The sequence below is a fragment of the Cetorhinus maximus genome, chromosome 13 (genome assembly GCF_964194155.1).
Source record: "Cetorhinus maximus chromosome 13, sCetMax3.hap1.1, whole genome shotgun sequence".
Classification (NCBI taxonomy): Eukaryota; Metazoa; Chordata; class Chondrichthyes; order Lamniformes; family Cetorhinidae; genus Cetorhinus; species Cetorhinus maximus.
In genome coordinates this window covers 14,946,389-14,971,118 of record NC_135891.1, presented here as the reverse complement: position 1 = coordinate 14,971,118, position 24,730 = coordinate 14,946,389, and positions in this window count along the sequence as shown.

Genomic DNA, 24,730 nt, shown 5'->3' with positions numbered 1-24,730 from the left:
ACCGGGAGACTGAGCTGAGATGTTCCTTAAAGTCGTCATCCAACCTGAATTTGGTATCCCAGTGAAGGAAAGACCATGTTAGGGGCAATGAATACAGTGGACTAAATTGAAAGAAGTACAAATGGATTGTTGTTTCACCTGGAAGGAGTGCCTGGGGCCCTGAAAAGTGAGAAGGGAGGCAAAAGAGCAGGTGTCGCATCTCCCGTGCCTGCAAGGTAAGGTGCTGTGGGAAAGGGAGGGGAAATTGGGGGTGGTTGAGGAGTGGGGTAGGGCATTGCAGAAGGAATGATCCCTTCGGAATGCTGAAAGGTGAGGGGAGGAGAAGATATACTTAGTATGGAATCATGTTGGGGGTAGCGGAACTTGTGGAGGATTATCCACTGAATATGGAGACTGGTAGGGTGGGAGGTGAGGACAAGGGAAACCCTACCATAGTTCTGGGGCAGAGGGAAAGGAGTGAGGGCAATGTGTGAAATGGAATGGACACAATCGAGGATGGTGGGGAGGAATCTTTGGTGAGGAAAAAGGAAAACATATCAGAAACTGTAGTGTGGAAGATTACATTATCAAGGATAGATGCAATGGAAAAACTGGGTGAATGGGATAGAGTCCTTGCAGTAAGTTGGGTATGTGGAAATGCGATCAAGATAGCTGTGCTAGTTAGTGGACTTATAATGAATATTGGTTGATGGCCTATACCCAGAAGTGGAGACAGAGAAGTTGAGAAAGGGAAGGGATGAGTCAGGAGATGGACCATGTAAAGGCTAGGGAAAAGTGGAAATTGGGAGCAAAGTTGTTGAAATTTTCTATTGTGCAGCTCCCATTGCTGAGAGACCTTCTCCATGGCTTCCAATGATACTATTTGGTAGTTGACCACTAGGAGGTGCTAGGATAACTGAACCTTCCCTCCCTGTGTACAGGTGCTCGGACCTAGCTGCTCATCACCTCTTCACAATAGCATAGCAGAGATTTGCAGTGTGCATAATAATGGTTATGAAATTGTGTCGTATCACTCCTTGGCACAACTTGTTAGAACTCCAACGTGCTGTATCGCCATGCAGTGAAGAAAAAAATGAACTTTAACACGTTACAATTTCCAAAGAAAGTGAATGGAGAGTTGAATCTTGTGGATAACAAAGCTTCAGTTTGCTATAACACAGATTAATTTGCTTCTAACATACTGCTCCTGCAAATTCGCGGCATGATAAATGGTGTAAAAATGAAAAGAAGCAGCTTGTTCCTCAATCAGTGGAACTTGAACTTAGGACCGAATCCAATTCATGTCGTGAGTGTGCTTTTTAAAAAATTTTACAAATCTTTGCACCAAATGATGATTACTTCTGGAGAGAAGAAGTCAAACCACCATCGTTTAGCTCTTACTGCTCCTAAGGCTCAGGAAGCTAAAATAAATCCAAGCGAATTCAATTGCTTTTCCGCCTGGGACTTTTTAGATTGATATTAAAATCCTGTGATGGCTTATCAGCCGTAACCTTTTCTAAAGCCAGCCTGTGAGGCGATGATGATATGTAATCTAAAGGTAATAATGGTTAAACTTTGGTTAACATAATTGTTAATGTAATAGATCATGTTATGCCAACATCAGAATAATGAATGTCCTGTTCATTGAGAAGTTTATTATATTGATCAATAGTCTTGAAGATTTGTGCCTTGAATTACCATAGTGCATATAAATTGAAAAAAAAATCTATTGCATTCAGACAAATAACCGAGTTTAGTCCCTTAGGCACACTTTCTAAAGTTAAAATAAAAATGTAATAACTTTCATTTGGAATTCCAGGAAGATTACAATATCTTGGCTGCAAGAGGTGAACATGTATGTTAAATTGAATAGATTATTGGACCAGCTTTTGTAGTAAAGGATATACCTTTTACAGGGATCAACATTAAAAATAATGGCGCAGTTTTCTGCACAGCAAGTCAGGCAGTGCTGTGGCTGGGGAAATCAATCAACTGGATGATATCTTATTACTTAGTCTAATTTAATCATAGATTATAGATCTTTGCATTAGTCTGGGCAACCCGAACATGATTTAAGAAGGAGGACAAGCAAAAGAAAAATCTCTTTTTCTCTCCACGGCACTTAGTATCAGGCTCCAGCGAATGGCTAAATGTGGACCACAGTTAATGCATTTGTCATTGGGATAAAAATATAGGGTGGAATCATCCCAGGTTTGCACAAAGTGGGCGGGTAAAATGTCATTTTGCTCGCCGGCCGCAATGGCGGGTGTTTGCGCTGTATCGTCCCAATCCCCCCTCATTAATTATGCAGCCACAGGAAACACAGTGTCCCGCTGGTGGGCGGCCTCCAATTTGCCCACCATGCCGTTACCTTGCCGCTCCTCCACGCAGGGCGCCACATTTAAACTGCAGCCACGTGCACACTTCTCAATGTTTGCAGCCCAGGAGAACACTGGCTGAGACGTGGCCCCGAAAGCCAAGAGGAGTGCAGACCCTCGGTTCAGTGGCGCATCCCTGGGATGCCTTCTGGACGCCGTGGAGGCCCACCTCCATGCCCTGCTCTGGCCGCAGGAGGCCCATTAGTCTCATCACTCCAGCTTGGGATGCGGTGGCAGAGGTGGTCAGTGCCAATGCTGCGCACAAAAGGTCGGACATCCAGTACTGAAGATGGATGAATGATCTCATCTGTGCCACCGTGGTAAATCAACCATCTTATCACTCTAAACTCACACACTCACAAGGACACCACACATTCACTGGCATCTCACTCACTGCCAGCTCAAGGGACATCACCACTCACTCTCTCACACACACCCTCACATCTCCATCTGGCCTCACCTCCTCTGGAGGCTGCCTCCTCAGCCCTCACCATCTTGACGCCATTTGCACAGATCAACATGTGCCCCCACACACACACCCTGGGATACCCTCCTTCCCCAATACAGCTCTCCTCCTGCAGCCTCTTCCCTTGCTTGAGACCACTTCTCCACATTCCCCAAGCAAGTCTTAGCCCTGCAGCCATTGAAAAGTCACCCCTGCCTTCCGGCTGGTTTGGTAGGTAGACACCTGCTCATGTGATGTAGGTAGAGACTTGCCCTTTAGAGTGACGTGGTGCTGCCTGTGAAGCCTGGCGCTGATGACCACGGGTGCTGCCCGAAGCAAGGTAGGCAAACAGACCTTGAAGTCCTGAGCAAAGTGCAGCTCGCCAGGTGCACGTTGTTTATGTACAGTTGTGAAACACATCGGCGTGATGCCCAGATGATCCCGTCTTGTCGGACGATTCCGGCGAGCAGGGCTTATAATTAGATGCAAATGACGTTCCCGATGTGCAGTGGCGGGAAACGTGGCCCGCCATTGATGGGTGGAGCGGACGATCTCAACCTGGTTTCACGACGGCACGAAACCGGTGTTTTGGCCTCCTCACCATATTGACCCCACCCCCTACCCCCGCCCACCATGATGCCCGATGCCAATGGGGCAGAAAATTCCAGCCATGGTGTCAGCGGTTGTGTGAAATGTAAGTCACACCAGCTTAGCCAATGTTTTAAATATGTACAAGGTAAAATGGCTGTAGCGGACATACCGTGGAAGTATGGTAACAGACTGGCATTCGTGCTGGCTTAGCAGGTCACTGGTCCCTGGTCGTCTTTAAAGAGGATTAGGATAACCCTGGTCTTGCCAGGTTTCAAGTTGTGTCTTCAAATCTGAAAGGCGATTAAAAAAAATCGTAGGATGAACAAGGAGGCATTCCCGTGGACTGAGAGATCCTCAATCCTGCCGCTGTACAGTTTAGAGCTTAGAATTGCCAACTGCAGTAGAACGTATTGCTGGAGGTTTCATCACATGACTTGTGCCACCTCCAACCGCCCCACCCACTCAAACAACCTTTCTTCCTCATCTCCAATATTTCCAAGCTAACAAGCAAAAGTGTACAAAGAAAATTGAAATAAAAATGCAACATTTTTTATATACCTCTGTGATTTTCCTCTGGGGTTGTTCATAGGATTATGTAGGAGATTAATCTTTAATTCCTGGTGACTCCAGGACTGTACTGCAAGCTTGGCAATACTGGGGCCCTAGATGCTACTTCTAACATCCTTTACTATACTTCCTTCTAATATTTCCCAAGTTGAACATTGTTGCAATTGTTGCTAGTCCTGTGTAGCCATTGGCAGCAATGCCCTGAGCTATGGAATTCCATGACTAGACTTTCTTTCCCTTCCACTTCTATTTCTACCTCAAAGAATCTTCTTAAAATCTATTCCTTTGACCAAACCCTGTTCTAGTGCCCTCTTAGGGCATCTGTGACTCAGCTGATGGTAGTCTGGTCTCTGAGTCAGAAGATTGTAGGTTCAAGTCCTACTCAAGGACTTCAGCTCAAAAATCAAGGCTGACACTCCAGTGCAGTACATGAGGGAGTGATACACTCTCAGATGTGCTGGCTTTTGGTTGAGATGTTAAACTAAGGCCCGATCTACACACCCAGGTGCACACAAAAGGTATCTGTGGCACTGATAAGAAGAGCAGGGGAGCTATCCTTGGTGTCCTGGTCAATATTTATCCCTCAATTAGCATCACAAAAACAGATTATACGGTCAATGTCACATTGCTGTTTGTGGGAGCTTCCTGTGTCCAAATTGTCTGCCACGTTTCCTGCTTTACAGCAGTGACTACAAACTGAAAAGTATTTCATTGGCTGTGAGGTGTTTTGAGAAATCCTTCGACTTGACAGCAATTCTTTTGTCTGATTATGCTCTTGTGAAGTGCCTAGTGATTTTTACTGCATCAGGAAATGCAAATTGTTGTTGTAGCTGGGTACTAAATCTAAAACGACAGTGTCCCTTTACTTCTGAAACTGGGTTTGAATCCATCCCAAACAAATGGGGGAAGAACCTCCTGTCATTCCCGACTATAATGGTCAGCAGACCAGTGGATTTTGGGCAGTCTCAGCCCAGTGGGCACAGCATAACTTGGACTGCCATCTCAGTCGGCAAATATTGCCATTTGTATCTGGCTTAACCGCATACGGATTTGTAAGATTGGTGGGGGTATGATAACCGAATCAACCGAATCCTGACCTAACTAGCCATACACACTCCTGGCTCCCTCCCTCCCGGATAAGTACTGATACTAACTTTCCAGTCCCTCATGGGAAAGTGATTTCCCGACAAACACATGAAGAATTACCACATGGGATAAAGGCTGAAGGAAAGTATTGCGTGAATGCATTATGGCTTGGTGCATTCCAGCTGCACATTTTATAGTCTAAAATGATTTGTGATATGGCCATTTATCTCGTATAGTAATGGAGACATTTACTTGTTTACAAATGGTTAATGCCTCAGTTAAAATAGCGGAACAAATAAATAACACGCCAACGCATCCAGCATTCATAAGCAAATATTGCAACGTCTAGATTTATATCTGAGTAGTCAGCTTCGTTAGTAATTATGCTTTGCAACAGTCACAAAGCCCAATGTGAGGGAGCTTAGGAGTCTTTTAAGAATACAGTTATTGTCTCTTGGATTGTTATTGCTCACACTTATTTTGGAGTTATACTACCCCAGGAAGGGCCACAATGTGCTGTACAATTGGCAGCCTTGTGGTACTTTCAGCTTATAAGGTTATTGTGTTTAACTGGCACAGAAGAACAGTAATCAAAAGTCTCCAGTGCCTCCAGGATTGTCTTTCTCTTTCGCTTTGCGATGTCCTCCCCATTTGACAGTAGTTTTAAGTAAATGCTAATATGGCATGGAATGGCTGTGCTCCTTTAATAAATGATATTGTGCCCAAAAATAAAGAGTGCAAACAACTGTTCAGAAATCTATACTCCTACTTAAACTTTGACCTAGATATTTTGTAAGATGTTATGAAAGGTCATGCAATTATTGACGGACGCAACCTCTTGTGAATAATTCTGAATAACCTGACTATGCAACTATCGGGAACGGAGTTCAAATTAACATTAGCCTAAGCCTGGGCAGCGCAATCTGTCTTCACCCTGCAACCCTTCCGATTTTCTCCTGTGCTCAGCTGAAGGCACTGTTTTATATGTGGGAATCTGGTTCCACACCTGCCAATTCCCTGCTGTTCAATCTCCACCACTCCTTTCACGTCCTCTAGCCTAATGACGTACAAGATGACTTCTTCAAGTGCAGTCGAGAGCTTGGTGTTTTGTGGCCTCCTCCAGCTCGTGCCTGTTTTCTTCTGTCATGCAACATCTTGGCCTGCAAACATTAAAGTGAGGCCTTGAGGCTACACTGCATCATGACGTGACATGTACCTTCATCCTGCAGCGCCATTCAGATTTTGGGCTATAGAAGATAAACAGCCCTCTACTAGTGTATATGATACGTAACAAAATTGCACCATTTAGCTCTCTTTTATATGTATTCAACATTCAACAACAGGTTGGCAGGTGCTCCAGCACCATAAAAAATTGGTTTCTGGAACTTGGGTGCGGATGAGTATTTGGCTGTCTGGCCAGTTATTTGACATAACCAATCAGAGAGTCTACCCTATTGTGTCTATCCTACTGTACATTAAGCACAGACAGCAGAGCTGGGCTACATTTCTTTTAAACAGATCAGTACAGAACATAGGAACAGATGTAGGCAATGCAGCCCCTTTTGAGCCTGCCCAGCATTCAATTAGATCTGTACCTTAATTCCATCTACCTCCTTGGGCTCCACATCCCTCAATACCCTTGCCTAATGAAAAACTTTTTAAAAAATTCATTCATGGGGTATGGGCTTCACTGACTAGGCCAGCATTTAGTGCCCAACCCAAGTTGCCCTTGTTCAGAGGGCATTTAAGAGTAAACCACATTGCTGTGGGTCTGGAGTCACATGTAGGCCAGACCAGGTAAGGATGGTAGATTTCCTTCCCGAAAGGATATTAGTGAACCAGATGGGTTTTTACAACAATCAGCAATGGTGAATCTGCACTGAATCCCCTCCAAGGCTAAAATATCCTTTTGTGGTGCCCAGATCTGAACATGGACCGCCAGCTAGTGTTTAACTAGAGATTTATACAACTGTGGCATAACTTCTACCCTATGTATTCCAAATCACCTTGAGATAGTCTTTAGCCTTTTTATTATTATTATACTTGTCCAATAGTTCTTCGTGATTTGTGTACAAGGCTCCTAAATCTCTCTGCTCCTCCACAGTTCCTTCCCTCAACATGAAGAAAATATGCTGACCTATCTTTCTTTGGTCCAAAGTGGATGATCTCCCACTTTCCAGATTTAACTCCAACAACCACAGTAGGAGAAGGTGGCAGAGTGGTTATATCACTGGAAATTTAAAAGCCCAGACTGATGCTCTGGGGACATGGATTCAAACCAACCATGGCGGCTGGTGGAATTTAAATTCAATTCATATCTCTAGAATATAAAGCTAGTCTCAGTAATGGTGACCATGATAACTATAATCAATTGTTGCAAAGCTATCAAAATCCTGGGGGTTACCGTTGACCAGAAACTGAACTGGACCAGCCATATAAATACTATGGCTACAAAATCAGGTCAGAGGCTGGGAATTCTGTAACTCAAATCCTGACTCCCCAAAGCCTGTCCACCATCTATAAGGCACAAATCAGGGGTGTGATGGAAAAGTGCAGCACCATCAACACTCAGGAAGCTTGACACCATCCAGGAAAAAGCAGCCTGATAGGCACCACATCCATCACCTTCAACATGCATTCCCTCCACAGTGGCAGCAGCAGTGTGTATCATCTACAAGATGCACTGCAGCAACTCACCAAGAATCCATTGACAGCACCTTCCAAACCCGTGACCTCTACCACTTAGAAGGACGAGGGCAGCAGATGCATGGGAACACCACCACCTGCAAGTTCCCCTCCAAACCACACACCATCCTGACTTATTAGAACTACATCTTTCACTGTTGCTGGGTCAAAATCCTGGACCTCCCTCCCAAAGAGCACTGTGGGTGTCTCTACAGCACATGGACTGCCGCAGCTTAAGAAAGTGGCCCACCACAACCTTCTCTAGGGCAATTAGGGATGGGCAATAAAAATGCTTGCCTAGCCTACATCTTGTGAAAGAATTTTTAAAAATCTGGTTCACTAATGCCCTTTAGGGAAGGAAATCTGCTGTCCTTACCCAGTCTGTCCTACATGTGACTCTAGACCCACAGCAACATAATTGACTTTTAAGTGCCCTCTGAAATGGCCTAGCAGGGCAATTAGGGATTGGCAAACCATGCCAGCCATGCCCACACCCCACGAAAGAATAAATTAACCGCAATTTGTCGGTTCACTTAATCTATCAATGTGTCTTTGCAACATTTTGCTCTTCTTCGCACAATTGCTGTGGCATTTAACTTAGTGCCAGCAGCTAAGTCAAGAGGTGTCCATCTTGTTAACAGTGGATTGCTCTCCACTTAATGTTGGAAAGATGAAGCACCTCATCCCTTTAGCTGGAGCATGGCCAAGAAGAAGAATGCTCCATCTCATGGTAAATATAACCCTGTTTGAAGCAATAACTCTCTGTCATGCCTGCTACAGTGGGATCCATGACTGGATGGGCTGAAATGGTATAAAGAATTAAGGGTCAAAAGCTACCCGTCTGTTAATAGGGGAAGCAATGTGTTAGGGTGGTGAACACTAACAAGTAGACCATCTTCTATCTGGCACTAAGAAAAATCAGAAAAGAATCCAGAAGGTCAAAATGGACACTAAACACACAGAGGGATAATGGCGTCACATGCAAAATCTCCACATGGCCTGTGACTATTACAAGTGTCTTTCTGACATGACACTTGCTTTTGTTTATAGTATTTTGTCAATGACCCATAATAATTTTTAGAAGGCTTTTGTACATATGAAACTGAAGCTTAAAAATCCGTGCGATTGGAATGATTTTCCTGCACTGGTATTACATTATCCACTTAAATCTATTAGGCTTCAAGGGCACCTTTCCCAATATTCCTTCTTCTCACCCAAACTCAGTGAAAGTTAAACCAGAAATGATAAAACTGTTAACATGCAATCAACAAGCTGCATTTTTTCAACTTTCCGAAGGAAAAGCTTCTCAAGCCTCTGCTGCTTCGCCGCGAAGGAAGTGGTTTTAATTTGACAGAATTGTTATGATTACAATTCTGGTTTATGAAGGCCACCAAAAGGGAATTCTTTGGAGAACTGATTCTGCCACGCTTAGCAATTGAGTATAAACAGGAGTACCTTGGCCCACTGTGATTGCCGAAGACTGCTGTGCACATCATTAATTTTGCTGATACATTGGGTATTAAGTTCTTTAATTCTTCTTCGGTTTACAATGTGTGTAGTTAGGGTAAAATATAGAGAGGATGGTTTCGATCATTTTAAGGAACAAATATCGAAGTCTACCAGATGGATACTATTTTTATGATTATCACCGTTATGTTCAGTAGGTATGCAAAATAACATTTATACGTTCACCATTCCCTACTTTGCCTTAATATTTTTTGTGTTGAATTAAGAAGAGACATGCCACGATGAGAGATGACACCTTTTTCACTCAGTGTTAGAGTCAAGTATTCCCAGATAAGGCACTGCATGGGTTAACTGCTGAGTACAGCTCCCCCCATTGTTCATCAACCACGTATGATGGGAGCTCAATGCTAGATGTTACGAGTTTTCATCCTTGACGCAGATGCTGCAGGGAGAGGGATTCGGGTGGAGGGGCTGGTGTGGGCCCCATGGGGTTTTCTGTCCCATGCAGACCATGTCCCTGAATTCCCAGACTCAAGGCTCTGTGGGAGGACCACAGCTTTGTAGAATCTAACCTAATAAACAAAGCTATATCCAACAAAGCTGAATCATGCGTTTTTGGATCTTAAATAACAATTGCATGCTTCCTCGACATTACTTAATTATGCGCTCGTAAATTTGCTGTGCCTTGAGTTAAGATGGAGATCAAAGCCCCCTCTACTACCCCCATCACTCCACCGTCCACAATATTGTATCATGCAAGTCAGAAAAAGCATGGTGAGGCAGAGCTTTCTTTGAATGAGAGTGACAATTTAATCCCAAGCAGCATTGATTATTGGCAGATTTATGCTGTGAAGCGGCACTGTTCTAAAACAGATTGAGGCTGAGCGAGCCGCTCACTTCACAGAGGATCCTCACAATAGTTGAAGAGGCTTTTACCCTATCATTCTTCGCTGAGCCACAGTCTGGCAGGTGAAGGGGTGGCAAAAAGACAGTAACCGACGATGTACTCAACCCTTCTATATTTCAAAAGTACGTGTGTGTAATTTTCCAATTAAAGGGCCTTTCCCCAATGAAAGCAAAGATTGTAAACATTGCATTATTCATTGGGCCTCAAGATGCATGAAAAGGACAGCAAGGAGCTGCTTTACTTAAACTAGTCTAGACTTAAACTAGACCAGTTTAATATAATAAATAAAACAACAGCCCTATTGCTAGCTCTTTGCATTAATGTTTAATACTGGATTAAAAAAGTAAGAAATATGCAATGGAGAATAATGGAGAAAATTTGTCTATTTATGGCAATAGATGTTAAGAATTTTCAATTGCAGGTCTCCTGTTGTTAATGGGAGTGCCAGACATAGGCCAAGTTTTTGCCAAGTTTTTATCGGGCATTTTGGTCCTTTCCCTACCTGACGCTAACACCTCCCATAGACACTGCAGAGAATGCTCTTTTTAATTTCTTTTTTCTGGTAAACATTTTTTGCTCAGGAAGATAGAACCATCACATCATAAAATGAAGCAGCACAGAAGGTGGCCATTCAGCCTATCATGCCTGTGTCAGTTCTCTGAAAGAACTATCCCATTAGTCCCATTCCCTATCATCCTTGCCAATTTGTTTTTCCCTGTTAAGAATGACGGTGTTGCAGTACAGAGAATTTTGCCATTTTTGGGCACTCCCAGATCAGACAATGGAATCACCTCTACCCAGCTCGGAGGAGTCAACCATCCCTTCAGAGCTGGCTTTATCAGGTATTCTTACTGCAGCTATACAGGGCCTTGGTGAGACTGCACCTGGAGTATTGCGTGCAGTTTTGGTCTCCCTACCTAAGAACCTCCCTACCTAATACTTGCCATACAGAGAGTGCAGCGAAGGTTCACTAGGCTGATACCGGGGATGGCAGGTCTGTTAAATGAGGAGAGATTGGTTCGACCGTGCCTGTATTCACTAGAGTTTAGAAGAATGAGAGAGGATCTGATTGAAATGTATAAAATTCTAACAGGGCTAGACAGACTGGATACAGGGAGGATGTTCCCCCTGCTTGGGGAGTCTAGGACCAGGGAGCCACAGTCTCAGGATACAGGGCAGGCCATTTAGGACTGAGATGAGGAAATACTTCTTCACTCAGAGGATGGTCAACCTGTGGAATTCTCTACCACAGAAACCGGGTCGCTGAGTATATTCAAGAAAGAAATTGACAAAGTTTTGGATCTTAGGGGCATCAAGGGGTTTGGAGAGAAAGCGGGAATATGGCGTTGAGATAGAGGATCAGCCATGATCATATTGAATGGTGGAGCAGGCTCGAAGGGCTGAATGGCCTACACCTGCTCCTAGCTTCTACGCTTCTATGTTTCTATGGCTTCAAATTCAGTTTGCAGGAACAACATGGCACTGGGTGTCTCTCAGGCATGACACCTTGGTCAGTCACTGATCCTTTTAGTCATAACATATTTTTCCCAGAGCTATATGAAAGAAATGTTTTCTTTTCTCTCCTCGCTGCTGTTAAAAAAATTTAACGGTTTCATTCTTCAGCAATGTTAAATTGTGCTTTGGTATTTGTCGATAGACTAACAGAGACAAACCCAACCATCACAAGGCTTGGCAGTCATTCTGGAAAATAATTAGGCAAGAACAGCCTTTTATGTCTTAGGGAAGAAATTTATGTGATTGATAGTTATTGTTTTAGTAAAATCGCAATGCAGTGAAATCAAGCCTCTGGCTGTATTTTCTGCATTAAAAATGCATGACCTGGTAGGCCAAGAAAGAATAGTTTGTAGGAAGTGGAAGTTAAGGTGACAGAGGGATAGAGATATATAGATAGATGGGTGTGCAATACTGCATATGCAAACGGGAGACTATATAGACAAACTAGCAGAGGGAGACAGAAAAACATTAACTCGATCAATACATTGATTGACGGGTGGACGTGTAGATGGATTGAAAGGGGACAGAGGATGGACATTTGGGGTAGATTTGTGGAGAGATTGAATAGGTAGACATACAGATAGATTCGATGGATCAATAGATGTTAGGATAGATTCAGCAAATAGACTGATACTTTGGAAATATAGATTCATTAAAATAATAGCGCTGGAAACAGATGGGATTAGCTTGTCAATAAGTAGAGGTTAGGTTTAAATGGAAGAATTTCGGGGTTTATAAGTTAAACATTTTAACATCTTGGACACTAGTAAATGTATGCTAACAAAGTAACAAAGATTAATAAAACCATGTTATACAGTAAATATATATGGCATAAATGGTAAATATTTGCACTACACACTCAGCAATCACTCTACAAATGTGTAAAAGCATAACATTTTTAACATTAAAAATGGATTCTGACTTTTTTGAGGAGTGGTTGTTCATTCCTTCAAACACTTCTTTAAAGTTTTTCAATTGCTTTTCAAGACAAGAAATTCCAAATATATATACATTGCATCAGAAAAACTGGAAATGGGATGTGTTGTGATCTGTTGCCAAGGTCAACTGTGTCTTGCCAGGTACGTAAAAGACCGTTCGCGTTTTCAGTCGTGCTTTATTTTCACTGCAGCTTAAAGCCTTAAAGTTCCTCTGTCTTGGGGGAGATGGGGAAGGAATCTGAAGTCAGACCTGGTCCCACTGGGTTTCTACCTCCTTTCGTCGAATGTTTATAAATCCTGTTGGATAGTGAGGGACTGGCACTCCATGCGTCCAGCCCTTTCTGTGTGTACTTCACTGGAAGAGAGGGAGCTGGCGGGGTTATGTCATCTGCTAAGGTTCTTGCCATTTCTGCCTTATTGGCCCCTGTCACACCATGCGCCTGCATGAAAGACTTGCTTGCCAGTATTTGATCCAGATGGGAGTGATGTCACTTGCAACTGGTCATGGGAGAGAAAGCAGAAAGATCAATGACAATGCTCTATAACAATGTTTCTGATACTCTGGGCACCATGGCTAGTCTGTTTGCACCCGTTGTGGCAAAAGCCCGAGGTCTGCCAACAATGAGTGCCCATCTGCAATATAGCTCAGGATCGGGGCGGAGGGGAGAGGTTGGTGGGGGAAGTGTGGTGGAATCCATGGGGGAGGGGGGATTTGCTTCCACATGTCCTGCCCCAGAGCAGGAACTTCTAGCCTTTACTGTTCAGTCAAGGAGAGAGATTTCATCGCTAGAGACTGGAATAGTTTTGACTTTTAGCAGCTTCTTCCATCTTGTTCTCGGACCAGCTGTGCCATGAGCTGGATGCCAAGTCAGGCATCTTTCAATAAAAACAGAAAGTACTGGAAAAATCTCAGCAGGTCTGACAGCATCTGTGGAGAGCGAAACAGAGTTAACGTTCTGAGTCCGTATGACCCTACTTCATACGCGCTCGAAACGTTAACTCTGTTCCTTTCTCCACAGATATTGTCAGACTTGCTGAGTTTTTCCCAATATTTTCTGTTTTTATTTCAGATTTCCAGCATCCGTAGTATTTTGCTTTCATCAAGCATCTTTCAAACTGCCCTATCATGCATCTCTACGCTAGTTGTGACACGATAGACACCAGCAAAACGCTTTCTAAAATCCTTCAGTAAAAGTTATACGGAATGTTGAACCTGGACTTCTTGTCAGTCAAACCATGACAGAAATTCCTTTACCTGGAATAGAGACAGGGAGGATTTTGTGTTATTTTCATAAATGAGAATTAATTTGCTCGCTGTGAGTAATTTCCCCAATCGTCCTTCCCCCAAGCCACCAGACTACCCCACAATGACCCAACTGCTTCCCGACCCGACTACATCCACCAACCTGACTACCCCCGACCTGACTACCGCCCCGACCTGACTACCCCCAACCTGACTACCGCCCCGACCCGACTAACCCCACCAACCTGACTACCCCGACCTGACTACCCCACTGACCTGTAGCCACCCAACCTGACTACCCCACTGACCTGACTACTGCCCCGACCCGACTACCCCCACCAACCTGACTACTGCCCCGACCCGACTACCCCCACCAACCTGACTACCCCCGACTTGACTACCGCCCCAACCCGACTACCCCCACCAACCTGTAGCCACCCAACCTGACTACCCCACTGACCTGACTACTCGCCTGACCAGATTACCCCTCCCGACCTGTACCCACCCAACCTGACTATCCCCCCTGACCTAACTACCCCCTGAACTGACTACCCCCTTAACCTGTACCCACCCAACCTGACTATCCCCCGACCTGATACCTGACTACCTGCCTGACCTGACTATCCCCCTGACCTGACTAACCCTCCAACCACAATACCTCCACCAACCTGACTACCCGCCTGACCTGACTACCTACTCACCAACCTAGCCACTCACCCACTCACTTGCTGAAAGACCTGGGACAGAATTTTACGCCCACGGGCGAGTGCGCGCCTGACCCGACCGGGTGTAAAATAGCACGCGCTGACGTCGGGTGAGCGCCCCGACATCATCATGCACTTGCATGATATTTGGCCCAGTGGGCGTGAATGGGTGCGGGAGCTGCGCCCGTCATTAATTAACAGGCTACTTAAGGCCATTAACAGTCCAATTGAAGGCAACTTTTCATTGCCCGTGCGATTTTGCACTTGTTGCACGGGAAAAATAGGCAGGCAGGCAGCCAACATTTTTAAAGACCTCATCCAAAGGTGGGATAAAGAGGGTCAGCGGCATTGCCAGTGTGACTAGTGGAAAGTCTGGCAGATAGTTTGCTGCTGGTGACTTATTGTTGCTTGGCAGCTTCATCACTCTTCAGGGTTTCATTCTTAGCATTTCCAGGGACAGGATTTTACCTTCGTCGGGCGAGCGAGCGCCTGGCCTGGTTGGGCATAAAATCACGCGCGATGATGTCAGGCGAGCATCCTGTCGTCATTGCGCACTCTCGCGATCTTTCATTCGGCAGTCGCACGCGAGCGTCAGCAGCGCACCCGCCGACGACTAAGAGGCCTATTAAGGCCCTTAAGCGATTAAGTTGTATTTTACACTGCCCGCTCAACCGTTGAATGTTTCAGAGCGCCATTCACGCTGGCCGGCTGTTAATTGGCCAGCCAGCGTGAATTTGTGGTCAGAGGCCGATTGCGGGCGGAGGACCTCTTCCCAGCTGCTCCCTGACCTGCCCGACGAAGGGAAAATCCTGCCCCACTCTTCATTTCAGGACTCCTTGGTATCTGCAAGGCCCCCGGAGGATTCAGGCCGTGTGAACCCTTCCAGGTATCAGACAGCCTCCCATTACCTTGGTAATGGGGATTGTGGTCTCTGCTGGTGGCACCTCCTCCTCTGAGGAAGAGAGGGGCAGAAGGGGGAGGAGGCCAGGTGTTCTAAAGCAGCTTCCAGGGGAGGCGACCTGTAGGAGGAGAAGCGCAGGCACAAGGGGCGCAGGGGCCAGCAGGAAGTCCAAGGCAGAAGGGGCCACAGAAGATGCCACTATCCTGCTGCCAGGGTTTACAGGCAGAGATGCAGCTACCTCAATATGTCTGAGGTCAATGCCGAAGGAGGCTCCACCTCTCAAGGGAGACCATGTCCTCCATTTATCAAACGATTGGGCCTGAGATTAGCTCCAACTGTGTGGTGGACACCCCCTGCCAACGGCTCTGAAGGTCACAGTGGCCCTCAACTTCTATGCCTCCAGGACTTTCCAGGGGTCAGTGGAGGATCTGTGTGGAGTCTCCCAATCAGCTGTCCATAGTTGCGTTGACAGGCGGGTACTGACCTTCATTCTTTACCATATAGATGAGGCCAGCCAGGCTGAGCGAGCCAGATGCTTTGCGGCGATTGCTGGGTTCCCCCGCATCCAGGGTGCAATCGACTGCACACATGTGGCCATCAAGGCACCAGTGGGTCAGCTGGGTGCCTTCGTCAACAGGAAGGGCTTCCACTCCATGAACGTGCAGATAGTGTGTGACCACAGGATGCAGCTTCTGCAAGTTTGTGCAAGATACCCTGGCAGCTCCCATGATGCTTAAATCTAGAGATAATCCCTGGTGCCGAGGCTCTTCAGTGCTCCAGCCCGACTGGATGGATGGCTGCTGGGTGACAAGGGATATCCATTGAAGAGGTGGCTCATGACGCCTCTACGCCGTCCAAGAACAGAGACAGAGAAATGTTACAATACAAGTCATGGTTCCACAAGGGCGGTGGTAGGGAGGACCATAGGTCTTCTGAAGATGCGCTTCGAATGCCTGGACCATTCAGGGGGAGCACCACAATAGCTCCCAGAGTGGGTGTCACTGATAGTGGCTGCATGCTGCATTCTCCACAATCTGGCACTGGCAAAGGGGGGACCCACTGGAGGAAGAGGATCTTGACACAGCTGCACAGGCCACAGATGATGATTCCAATAGTGAGCTGGGGTACTGGGTGCCTCATCCATCTCCCACACTGGCACTGACCACCTGAGGTCATTGCCTATGTGAGGCCTTGCAGGTCAGAGCACAACCCCAGGAACCCCTGATTCTGTCCCTGGAGCTGCCTCTCCATGAGAGTCGCCACTCTCTGAATGGAGGAGGCAGTGCGCTTGACCCCTCCATAATGAAGACCGTGGCATGCAGACCCTCATAGATGTCCGTCAGATCCTCCCGTACATCGCGCTGGACGTCCAGCATCTGCTGCCTAATAGACGACTCTAGAGGCTCATCATCAGCCTTCGACTAAGCATCATCCTGGTCCCCAGCAGTCCTCCAACTGCTGGCACCCTGGGCATTCTCTGCCTCCGCCTGCACCTCAAGCGAGTGTGAAGTGCCCTCACCAATGTGCATCGAGATATTAGCCGCTGACTAATGCCCACCGAGGTGCTGGTATCTGTGATGGTGCCTGCTTCAGAGAGCAGGTGTGATTCAGGTGCAACAGAACCTCAGTGGTCCTCCGGTATCTGGGGTGGCCCTTCGGGGTCTGCAGAGCAAACGCCTGCTGGCGAACCTGAAAGGGAGAACAAGGAAATGTCATTAGTTAAAGTCATCACACTGTCACTGTGCATGCCAGGCACCCTGGTGAGACAATGATCTGCATCACAGTGTCATCGTCTTTCAGTGATCAATGGGGACTCCAGGTTTGAGGCTCCCATCAATGAAGAGACTGCACTAGAATGATTGCACAATCAGAAAGTCTCACCTCTGTGCACTGCACTCTTCCCTTCGTCTGGCACTCCCACCTCTCCATGCCCAGTTGCATGGGAAGTGTGCTGGCTCTCGAGCTCCAGGGCATCCTGCTCGAACTTGTTGAGCAGCAAGAGGTTGGGTGGCACTCCGCCTGTACATGCCCTCTCTGCCTGGTTATGGCTTGTCTACTCCTGGAAGAACAGAGGAGCATTGATTAGTCCACTCTCTACCTGCAGCACCATTGCAGCCTGGCCAATCCCAGTTTAAGAACACCTCACAGGGCACATCCGAGTCGTGGCCCTCAAGCCGCAAGGCACTCAGTCCGAACAGCCAGGGCTCACCCCCTTGGCCGGTTCCGGCGGCATTGACATCAGGCGATGGTCACACCTTAACACTTCTGCATGATGACCCATGCCAACATGGGTACTCACCCTTCCGAGAGCAGCAGGTCATTGAAGCGCTCCTGGCACTGCACCCATGTGCGCCGCACCACATCACGGCTGCTGACCGTTGCAGAAACACCTCCTCCCATGCCCTCTTGGTGAGGTGCGGTGGCCTCCTCCTCTCATCCCTGGGGACAAGAGACAGGTGTCCCTCCTGGCAGCCACCCCCTCCAGAAGGACGAGGGGTGCTCACCGGAAAAGCCGGGGGGGACGGTGGGGTCCGAGTGCCCACCCGATCTGCCCTCCTGCCTGCCGTGTCCAGCCACACTCGACTCCGTCGGGAATGCTGGACACGTGTCCTTCCATGGCGGCCTTCCCGGGGCTGCCTGGGCCGTTTGTAAACTGGCAGCCGACAGGCCTCTTCCGCCGCCCACCCCTTCCCGGCCAGTGTGGAGCTGGGTTTCACGCTGGGCGGGTCTTAATGGGCCCACCCGGCGTGAAATGGCGGCCGGGGGCCGATCGCGTGGGGCGGACTGTGTCCCGGCTGCTCCCGGGTTCGCCCTCTGCGCCCGCCCGACCGACAACCTCAAAATCCTGCCCCCGGGGTCTTTAAAAACTTACCTGAATACGGCAGCTTGCGTCGTAAAAAGGGGGGCGCGTACTTTCTTCTTTCGTCTGTCCTGCGCTGACCGCTCTTGTCCTGGGGAGCCTGCACTGACCCATTCCTGCTGCAGCCGGGCTGGGAAATCCCGGCTGAAAATGGGCTGTATTGCCGGGGTGAAGAAAACTCGGCGGCTAGCAGCAATACGCCCGGCATTGTCGCTGACCGGAAGATCTGGGCCATTGGTTCACATCTGTATGTTGTGCGTCCCTTTTTGTTTGCTTTCCATGCAGTCTCTCCTTTATTTATAGTATCCCTGAATTTGGATTACCCGAAGGTGCCTGCTTGGTACCTTTTCAGAGTGAAACATAGCGTTCTTTTATACAAGTGAATTGGTGGCGCTCCTCTAACTTGAAATGCTTCTCTGCCTTATGAGGCTGACTTTGCGCTGTCCCAGAATGACTGTGGTTTTTATTTTTGTTACACCTTCCTGAAGCCTTCACAGAGTTAGTGAGTTTGACGACCTGTACCCACCCAAACCTGATGCTCACAGCGTCCACCTAATGCCATTTGGAGTACTGCGCTGAAAAGGAGCACACGAGTCTAGTGTGACAGCTGCACAAAATCTCGTTCCATAAATGATCATTGCACACCAAACCTTAGTGACTATATTGTGTGGTGCCGTAGATAAGAGATGAAACCGGTACAATCTAGTGATGTACTGAATCAATTGATGAGCTCTATTGATTTAGTACCATGCATGCATTAAAATGGTGTAAAATTTAAATATAAATGAGCTTCACAGTAATCCCTTTGTTTAGTTCTGACTGCGTCCTGAGTCTCACTTTCTAGTAGTAGATACTACTAGAAATCTACTATTACTCATGGGAATGCATCTTTATGCGACAGTTATCCATTTTTCCATCACTTGCCCTCTCCCCAAACAACCACATCATCAATATAGCCTTTGGGCCTCTTCTTCAAAATTAAAGCATGAAAGAAAGACTTGCATTTATATTGCACCGTTCACAAATTGAGGACACTGTGAAGTGTTTCACTTTTGAAACGTAGTCACTGTTGCAATGCAATTTGCGCACAGCAAGATCCCACAAATAGCAATGTGGTACTGCCCACACAATTTAGATTTTTTAAAAATTATTTCACAGGATGTGGATGTCACTGGCTAGGCTAGCAATTATTGCCCATCCCTAATTGCCCTTGAGAAGGTGGTGGTGAGCCGCCTTCTTGAGCTGTTGCAGTCCATGTGTGGCAGGAACACCTGCAGTGCTGTCAGGAAGGAAGTTCCAGGGTTTTGACCCAGCGACAGTGAAGGAAGGGTGATATAGTTCCAAGTTAGGATGGTGAGTGACTTGGAGGGGAACTTGCAGTTGGCGGTGCTTCCATGCATCTGCTGCCTTTGTTCTTCTAGGTGATTTGGAAGGTGCTGTCAATGGAGGCTTGGTGAGTTGCAGCAGTGCACCTCGTAGATGGTACACACTGCTGGCACTGTGCATTGGTGGAGGGTGTGAATGTTTATTGTGGTGGATGGGATTCCAATCAAGCTGGCTGCTTTGTCCTGGTGATGTTGAGCTTCTCGAGTATTGGAGCTGCACTCATCCAGACCAGTGGAGTGTATTCCATCACACTCCTGACTTGTGCCATGTAGATGGTGGAGTGGGTTTGGGTAGTCAGGAAGTGAGTGACTTGCCACAGAACTCCCAGTCTCTGGTCCATTCTTGTAGCCTCAATATTTTTAAGCCGGGTCCAGTTCAATTTCTGGTTAATGGTAACCCCCAGGATGTTGATATTCAGTGATGGTAATGCCATTGAACATCACGGGGAGATGGTTAGATTCTCTCTTGTTGGAGATGGCCATTACCTGGCACTTGTGTATTTAGTGATGTTGGTTTTGAGATTTTGACCGGGAAACCAAGGAGAACTCCCCTGCTGTCCTTCAAAATCTTATACATCTACCTGGGAGGGCAAATTGTTTTGAGATGGTTTAATGCTTTGTGGACATGGGTTCAAATCACACCATGGCAGCTGGTGGAATTTGAATTCAATTAATAAATCTGGAATATAAAGCTAGTCTCAGTAATGGTGACCCTGAAACCACCACCAAACCCATCTGGTTCACGTAATGTTCTTTAGGGAAGGAAATCTACCGTCCTTACCCGGTCTGGCCTACATGTGACTCCAGACCCACAGCGATGTGGTTGGCACTTAACTGTCCTCTGAAATGGCCTAGCAAGCAACCCACTCAAGTTCAAGGGCAATTAAGATGGGCAACTAATGCTGACCTTGCCAACATCCCATCAAAGAATAAAACTGGAAAATATAGAAAATGCTGGCATTCATATGCAGGGCAACTCTTTCAGCTCCTCTATCAATTAAAAAAATACAGGATAATCCTGAGGAGAAGGGGTTAACACTTTGCAATTCCATTAGCGGAGTGCTATATGGTACATGTGACTAAGAGAGTTTGTTGAAATTTACTATCTCTTATTCTGCCAAGAAAAGGCAGTTAAGGAAATACTCTTGTGATTTTCAATGATTAAATTAACTTGTGCCACAATTAATTATTAATCAAAGCTTTGCACCCTTGTTAGAAAATAAAGAAAAACTGTTGGGCCGCCGGAGACATTCACTGCTGAAGAGCTAATGCACAACAAGAATAGCTTTTAATTCATGAAATGGCTGTAACTCGAATTGCTTCCAGGCAGGGAATCCACTGTGATCAAAATGGCAGGGACAGTTCACTTTCCCCTTGTTTTGCGGTCTTTTCCTTTCACGCAAAACAAAATGATGCGATTAGAGGACAGTTCACAGGCATTGTTGGCAAAGTGGATTTTATGATTTCATGTCTGCGGGTGAATCATAGTCAGGCTCAGGAGTATAAACAAATGCCACATTTCCCTGACATCTGCGAACTGTTCCCTTTACAACTCACTAGCGTGGTGGGTTTTACTCGACCAAAGGGAAGAAAAGGCACGGGGAACTTTGCAATGAATCTAGGAGTTCTTCTTCCCTTCACTTTTGTCAGGAGTGTTAAGAGTCAGAACAATCAGTGCTGGGGCCACGACGGTCCCACTGTGGAAATTCGGGGGATTAAAAAACAAGTTTTGGTTCTGCAGTGACAAGAGTACACGGGTGCCGTAAACATCTGGAAATGCAGCTGGAGAGAAACCCTCGGGGCACGTGAATGCTCCACTCTTGACTCTTATCACCCTGAGTAACCTCGTTGCAATGTCATTTGTGGTTTTTTTCTTTGCAGGGCAAACAAAGTCAGTGCTGGAGCTGCAAGGAAACCTTCTCAGGAGCCGTGCATTCAGCCTGTCTCCGCACGGGTTAATCCAAGGCAGCTTTTTTAACTTAAAAAAAACAGATGCGCTGATTGCTGGGCAATTCTCAGAGAGAGATTCCCTGATAAATTGAAGTGATCAATGTTTCTATTAGTAAGATTAGAGGAGCAAAAACAACACATCTTCTTGTATAATATAGGGTTGGACTAAAAATGAGACATTTTTTTATTTTCTACACTTTTATTGTATGTCCATATGTATAAATATATTATATATACACATATATATCATGCTGTTGTATATTTTTAAAAGTGGTATTAATATTTTTTTCTCCCTCCCTGCAACATAATCTGCCTTGAGATCAAGCTGCTTATTACAGCTCCAGTAATGTGCTGATGATTATCATCGTGCCACCAGCACCATGCAGTTCCAAATAATCCAATTTCCAGCCATCTGAGCACAGAAAGGAATGTGCAGGATCCAAAATGGTTTCAATATTTACATTTGGTTTGAGCATCATAGACTTCCTGGAGCCGAGGATCGCAGTAACCAGCAGCTAACCAGATAAATGCATTGTCCTTTCACAGTGAGCCCCTGTGCCTTAGCTAGAATGAATGGGAAGCAGATTCGCGGATGTTGCAGGCTGCAACTGGAGGTATTATCATCAAGTTGAAAGCGTGCTTCGGGTAGTTACAACCACTGAGATAAAAACAAAAAGCTAAAAGCTACTGCGGATGCTGGAAATCCAAAACAAAAACAGAATTACCTGGAAAAACTCAGCAGGTCTGGCAGCATCGGTGGAGAAGAAATCAGTTGACGTTTCGAGTCCTCACGACCCCCTCCACCGATGCTGCCAGACCTACTGAGTTTTTCCAGGTAATTCTGTTTTTGAGTTACAACCACTGATTAGTTTATCAGGACAGATAATTAACTTGCTTCAATGAACAAGATACAATGAGCAAGAGGCAAGGCTGTAAAGTGCAGCAGTAAGGCTAAGCAAATACCATGAACAAACACAATGGAGTGGTGTTGCTTCTCATCTTGCCAAATAAACAGGAACACCAAGCGTTACCTTTGCTCTGCTGAATGAACAGGAACTCTACACAATTACATAACAAGTGACTAGGTGAATAAACAGGAACATTGTGATGTTGCACTGCGAATAATCCTTGTCCTGTCAAATAAACAGGAACTCCGCACTGCAAAATGAACAGGAACTCCATACAGTTACACAGTGAGTAGCCCTTACCCTGCTGAGCTCCACACAGTTACAGATTAAATGTTATAGCCCGTGCCGCAAAATGTAATCTGGACTCGTGTACGTTTTGCGAGCTGAGTCGAGTCTCCCAGTCCAGAGCCTGGCTGATGGAGGCACGGCCTGCGTCGACCTTAAAGTGTTCCATTCTCTACCTGCGACCTGTGCTCCCATTCAGTCATGGTTCTATACGAGGATCTTGCAAAGTTGACCCTAGCAAATGCATTCTTTAATCACTAAAATGTCACATTTAAAAATTACAACAAACCCAATCTGTGAAATTACAACAAATCCAATCAACTGGTGTGGGGATTAAGTGCTCTGTTCCTTGTACACATGTTTATGATTTCACCATAGTTAGCAAACATCTGTAGTTACCACTGAAACATGCAACTTTAGATTTAACACAGCAAACCATGAAAAAAATTAGTTGTGGGAAATGGATAAAAATATGTTAGAAATATTGTAAAAGGATATTATAAAAGAAACCATGTTTTTGGAAAGGCTTTAGGACTTCAATGTGAAATTATGCTATGTTGCAAAAAGTCCAGCAGTGAATGCTATTTTTGATCCAAAGTAGGTGCTATCAGTACAACACCATGAATGATGGCAACACACTATTGGATCAGAATGTGGATCCCTATGCACATAGGGAACCGATTGACTTGAAAGGGGTTAGCAATAATAGTTGATATGACTAATGAACATTGATTTTCTTTTCATCTGGTAACTTCACATATCCATGTCAACACAAAGCTATTTCCACCTCCGTAACATTGATCGACTCCACCCCGTCTCAGCTCATCTGCTGCTGAAATCCTCATCCATGATTTTGTTACCTCTAGATTTGACTATTCCAATGCATTCCTAGCAGGCTTTCCATTTACTACCCTCTGTAAACTTTGGGTCACCAAAACTCTGTTGCATGTGTTTTAACTTTCTCCAAGTCCCATTCCCATTGCTGTGACCATTGACTTTCCGGGAATGTAAGGTCTCGATTTTAAAATTCTCATCCTTATTTTCCAATCCCTCCATGGTTTCACCTTTCCCTACCCCTGTAACCTCCTCCAGCCCCATAATCCTCCAAGAGATCTGCGCTCCTCTAATTCTGGTCCCTCGAACATCCCTGCTGGAAGCCATGCCTTTAGCTGCCAAGGCCCTCTCTAAACCTCTCCATCTCTCTACCTCTCCCTTGTCATTTAAGATGCTCCTTAAAACCTACTTTTTTGACCAGCCTTTAGTCATCTGCTCTATCTCCTTACATGGCTTGGAATCAAACTGTGTTTGATAATGTTCCTGTGGCATGTCTTGATGTTACTACTTTATAGTCAGTATATAATCATAAATTGTTGTTGTTAGTAATATTTCATTAGTGCAGTGATTTTGTATCATACACACAGATTACACTGGGGGAGAATGGACACGCTGCATCCTCATGGATTTATTTATAATTGCTTTCTGGGCCCCATCCTTTGACTTTGAGGACACTTTTGCCTCCTTTTAGGTCCCAGCTTAACCTTTGATTTTACATTGTAAGCTGGTCAGAAACTAGTCTGGGGCAAGGGTCCAACACAGACCGAACACAGTCCAACACACACTGAGTAAACATAAACTCAACACCGAAAACACAAGAAAGAAAACAGAATGTGAGTGTAAGACAACAAAATATGAAGTGAGAATTTCAATGTTTAAAGGAAATACATGGCATTAAAGTGATTACACCTCAATTCTAAGATTAAGCCCTGGAAAGTATTAACAGTGAAATGTTTCTCCTTGCTAAGAAACAGTAAAGCAGCTCCTGTGACATTCTCTATCTCATACACTACTGCTGCGCTTCTGTCTGGTATTCTCCAGTGCATTCCACTGACCTTGATATGCATGTGATTAGATCCTTGACCCCCCAATTAATAGAGAT